Below are 5,813 nucleotides of genomic sequence, written 5' to 3'. Positions count from 1 at the left end.
CAGCTTCAGCTATACTCATAAGAATTAACATAAATAATTGCATTTTATTATAGCTAGTTTAAACCTCGCGCGAAAAGGCCTCGCACGCCATTTGTGACGTCAGAAATTAGTTGGTAATAGGGTGGTAGACATTGTTTACATACTTACAGTTACGAATTTCCCTTGAATCCGAATGATATTGTTAATTCAGCACCATATATTACGATTAGGGATGATAAATACATTACAAAAATGTATCACAATAACTCATTTTATACAAAAACTCTCACACGGTTGCAATTTAAGATGAATTATTTAGATACATGTAAATTTTGAGTGAAAATCACCAGCCCGGGGCCCGGCTAGCTCAGTCGGTAGAGCATGAGACTCTTAATCTCAGGGTCGTGGGTTCGGGCCCCACGTTGGGCGCCATTTGTTATGTGTTGTCGAGGGAGTTAAAATAATGTAGACTATAAATACAGACTAAGTGTTTATTAACTAACTAAACCTAGACTTAAAACTATGTGGGCGCCAGGAGAGATTTTGCCCGGTGTCCGACAGGGTTTCTCTGCCTACCCGCTGCCTTTCTGACTAGCTCAGTCTATGCGCACTCTGTTGTGCGTCCATCGAAAAGGGCATTACGTTACGCTAAAACGAATACAATTAAATTTATTCTAACTGCAAAACTAATCGATGTTATACTTGATATTTGATTTTTACAAGACTTATACTATGACTTACCCCTTTTGTGGAATATTATGGCACTTAATTTCCAAAAGATAATCACTCTCACTAGTGGGATATCCAGATTTATGACCATAAATTTCGGTAAGCTATTTCGGAAATCTTAATCACTGCACCAGTGGAGGATACGTGTTTCGTGTTTGAATTCTATTTCAATTCTGTCGGTTATGAATTCAAATGCCAACTAAACAAAGAAACTTGTCCTTTAAAAATAAACAACTAAAACTATGAAAAAGTTCATCCACGGCGAGGATCGAACCTCAGACCTTCCGTTCACTAGTCTGAGCGCCTACCGCTGAGCCATAGTGACTGTTAAGAAAGCGGCGTAAATTGATCACCAGTTACGGCCAACTGTAGTACAATATAGTGATACAAAAGAATGTCAACCTTAGCGCTACGACGGACGGTCCACAATCCCATGAATTTACTTGTTCATTACAGCCGGTTTTACTTTTTAATTTTTTCTAGTTACGACAGCCAACATGGCAATGATAGTTCCATTGAGCCAAATAATTAAAAAAGTTTGTTGGTGAAATATCGTATAATTCAGCATTTTATTTAGATAATAACAAATAGATATTTACTTTATATCGTGTAATAATGTTTTTTGGACGTAATAAATGTTTAGTGGCGAAATAATATTTTTTTTGAACCTCCAAACTCTTTGGTGAGGACGTATATGGATTACGGTCAATGAGGTTGTCTATGTTGCTCTAAGAAATATGTCATGGATTGATGACGTCAATCCTTAGCTCGCTTCTGATTGGCGTTTCAATAAAAATGGCCGATTGGAGAATTTTGCACTTTTATTTTATTGAATATATTAAGAATCCTAATGTTTATACTGAGATTGGGCCATTTTTTTAAATCGTGTTAACATATATGTTTTTTGAAACCATTATTTCCATGATTCTTTGTTACTGTCATCAGGCCTATTCTACACAGAGCTCCCAGCCTTAAAAAAGCTGCAAGTCTTACTTTTGTAAACCAAAAACATCCACGCAAAATACATATCAACAGGACTTAAGAAGATACCGGAAGCAGGCTTAAACAATTTCAATTTGAATAAGTCGACAAACGAGCTCTCTCTACTGCTCCCTGTACAGCAAAGTTCACGTTCTATTTACTTTACAACGGTAAGTTTATTCAAATTATTTGTATGCCTTAAGAATGTTCATACGGCTGGTGCGTTACTAAGTCACTTAGTTATATGTACCACCACTATTTATAAGATTGTATAATCAGGAAAACATGGTACGGAAGTTTGCAGCGCGCCGTCGGCTGTTTCAATATTAACAAGCATATCTTGTAATTTATTCACAAGTAGTTTTGAAGTAAACAGGTAGTGAGTTTTCAACATTGTGATGTATTCATTGTTTTAATTAATAGAATAATATTTACTATGGTGTGTTATTTAGGTTGTTAATTAGAAAGTTCGGACGTATTTATGTCCAACTTTGGCGTTCATTTAGTGAATACCTAGGTATTGTCATAGAGAAATATAGTAACAATAGAGTGCTCACTCCATACATTAGTTTTCGCTGTCGACATCTAGCATCGAGTAGCGGAATTATCAGTACCTACCGCTACTTGATAATAGAATTCTCTAGTGTTGCGAATCACGAAAATTGTATTGAACAACAATTTACAAATAATGTTAAAAGCAGAAGGAGTTCAAAAGAGAGTTTCGGTAAATCCGGTTATAATATTAGCTGAAAATTGTTGAGCATTAGCCTTTTCGGTCGTTGCAACATCTATTGTCAAGTAGCAGTACTGATAATTCCGCTACTCGATGCTAGATGTCGACTACGAAAATAATAGTCTTTTTGGTACTAAAAATGATGTATGGAGCGAGCACTCTATGTATTTTTCTCTATGATATTGTTCGTAACTAGTGGCGTGCAATATTCACGTATACACAATGTAAAGTAATTAGGTTACTTTTGTTAGACTTTCAGCATCTTAGGGATTACATGGCTTGATGGATTTTATCGTATGTTGTGTTTGTTATAAGTGTGTGTGTATTCAGTTAACAAAGGCGGTTGCTAAAAAGTTATTATAAGCCTTGACTGCATGCAACTCGTTTGTTAGGTAAGTAAAGATTTTTGGCGTTATTCATAAACACGTTACTGGCCTGAATTAGCTATGAATCGTTTTTATTTAGCTGTCATTTGTAAGAAAGGGATAAAACATAATTTAACTAAATCAGGTCCGTAAAATTTTTATCCGTCGTTTTTTTTGGTCCGTTTTTTTTTCTTTTTTTTTTTTTTTAATAAGGGGGATATTGTATGAACTACTTTTAGTCCAATAGTCGGCTACCACCGCTTTTCCAACTGCCTACTTATCGTAGCAAACCTAAACGTTAGTCAACTATGGAAGTACCGGAATAATACAGTTGCGTGTAGTTATTTATGTAATTCAATCACGAGTAACAATTATTACACAGAATAAAATGAATATCAGTTTAAAACAAAAGCCAGTATCAAAGTAAAAAAAAATCACATTAGGTAATAAAACTAATAAAAATACATTTGATTTTTGTAGAATTCAACACTAGGTACATATATGATGATGATGATATCCTGTTATCCCTCATCAGGCTCAGTGGGGATTTAAATTTTTCGCGGTCCAGCGCAGCCTCCTTTTCGACTGTGCGCCTCCAGGTTGTACGTGGGCGACCTTTCCCTCTTTTTCCGGGAATTATCCAAATCAGCCCTTGCTTGGATAGGTGGTTGTTTGGCCTTCGTAAAATATGTCCTATCCAGCTCCATTTTCGCAGAAGTAACACTACATATATATAGGGCTAGAACCATTTCATACATAGTTTCCCTCTCGTTATCTCTTCTGCCTTAGTAGTTCGCAACGCTAGTAATGTGTACAGTTCACAAATTAAGTTACACACTCGAGTTGCCGGCGCGCGTTTAAATAACGTCGGCGAAATATTAATTTCGGAACAGTTCGCTGTAATATTGGTAACTGGCACTGCAAATTTCTAGGTAACATTTCATTCATAGGTACCTACTTTTGTATTTATTTATTTATTTATTTATTTTATTTATATGAGCCTAGAGTGTCCCACTGCTGGGCAAAGGCCTCCCTCCCCCCTTTCCACGTATCCCGGTTTTGACCCGTCTCCCACCAGTTCCTGTCAAAGGCGTCGAGGTCATCCCGCCAACGCCTTCGAGGTTTGCCGCGACCCCGGGTTTGATGTGGGACCCAATTGGTTGTTGTTTTAGCCCACAAGTCATCCGGCATACGGCAAACGTGTCCCGCCCAGTCCCACTTCAGCTTGGCGGCTGTTTCAGCCACATCAGCTATTTGGGTTTTGGAGCGTAGTATAGTGTTTCTGATGCGATCGGTCAACTTCACGCCGAGAATACTACGCTCCATGTATAAGGAACTACTGTTGTATAAGGAAATTAAATTATTATTTAGGTATCCTTTTGGTATATATCTTGGGGGCCGATTTTTGAAATACGACCGCTCGATTTCGTGTACCTATTTCGTTCAATAATATCTCCACTACTAGGCATTTAAATTCTACTAATAGAATTGAAAACGAGTCGTCAATACCACTCGATTCCAAATTTCTATCGCTTGTATTTCAAAAATTTGCATTTCGCCGTTTTCCACGAGTTTTCCACCGATTTTCGAGTGACGAAATCTAGCGATCGAATTTCAAAAATCGCCCCCTTGAGTCAAACAAAAACAAGGACGAAAATGTAGAAAATTTTGAATAATAAAAAAAGGTTTGTATTAAAATTGCAAACTTTTATTTTATGTGAGCCATGCGCTTATTATCTAGATATAAAAAAACAACGTAGTAAAAAATGCAAATTAGTAAAAATTCTAACCAAAAAAAAAATTTCCAAGTCATTATCTGTGCTATTACATTATTTAGTTAAAATGTTGATAAGTGAAAATCAAACTGTAGAAAATAATTGGCCTAATTAACTTTTCTCCTCAAATTCAAAAACAGGTAAAAACAATACACTCTTTTTTTTGGGCAGTCGTGTAAAAAGTGTAACATTATTTAACAAAACTCAGAAAAAACTGTTTGACTGAATTTCATGTTTGTGTGAAAGCTGCATACATTTACCAATAATTCAGATGAGTAAAGATTTTAAAAGGAATTCATTCACTCATGTTTTTTCAAATGTTCTCTGCATTTTTGTTTCCCGATCTTTTTGTTGTTTCGAATAATACATGTCAACTTTGATGAAATGTACGTCATCAGTTAAATTACAATTGCAAAAGTCCATTTCATAATATACGAGCGACGTTAATTTCCATTCCCTTTTGTTCATGTATTTTATTAAATAATTTATATGGAATACACGTTACTTTTTGTAAAAAAAAACATCGGTATTGCAGTTCGTTTGTTGTTGTCGTACTTTGTTGTTGGTGAAAATCTATAACTAGATTTTTATAAATACTCGAACGTACCTAATGTGTGTGTCAGATCTGCCTGGAAACGTGTTTGGTCGACAATTCTGACAATTTCCCGATATTTTAAATTGTCAGATTTGTCTGCCAGACAACTGCCGAATAAATCCTACGGACACATTTGTACGTATCCCTAATCAACCAAAAGTCAAAAGTTATACCTACTTTTATACTATAATTTTATTTTTTTAGGTAGACACAGGGCCGCATCGCACGGATCGGACGCATCGTACGCAACGGATTTAGGATTAGTCAATGATATCCCACCAAAACATTTCATGTAAAGTGTTGCCAACACTAGGCGCATAAAGCTTTTACACTAGAAAGTTATCAGATCCCGTAGTAGGTACCAAGACCGTTTCGTTGCTGTCATATGGACATTGACATGACACATGTAATGACACTTTCAGCATTTGAATGACCAGTTTTACTACTTTGTACAACAAGTCCACCGAGGGAGTGTTTATGTGACTGCAACGAAACGGCCAAGCCGTACTGTTTGACCAAGATGTTGGCTTTATACAGTTAGAGCTTATAAAGTTAGGACTAACAGAGTAAAAGTCTTGGTACCTACTACGGGATCTGATAACTTTTTAGTGTAAAAGCTTTATGCGCCTAGTCTTGGCAACAGTTTACATGAAATG

The 5,813-nt window shown here is 36.2% G+C and overlaps 1 non-coding gene across 1 annotated transcript; it reads left to right on the top strand.

Annotated features, from left to right (window-relative positions):
• The first annotated feature begins 335 nt into the window (after positions 1–335).
• Trnak-cuu (transfer RNA lysine (anticodon CUU)) lies at positions 336–408 on the top strand. Its single transcript has one exon. It is a non-coding gene; the product is annotated as a tRNA-Lys (tRNA).
• Positions 409–5,813: the final 5,405 nt, after the last annotated feature.

This window comes from Cydia splendana, chromosome 14 (genome assembly GCF_910591565.1).
Source record: "Cydia splendana chromosome 14, ilCydSple1.2, whole genome shotgun sequence".
In the NCBI taxonomy this organism is placed as follows: Eukaryota; Metazoa; Arthropoda; class Insecta; order Lepidoptera; family Tortricidae; genus Cydia; species Cydia splendana.
The sequence above is the reverse complement of the archived record's forward strand: the minus strand, read 5'-3'. Positions and strand labels throughout refer to the sequence as shown.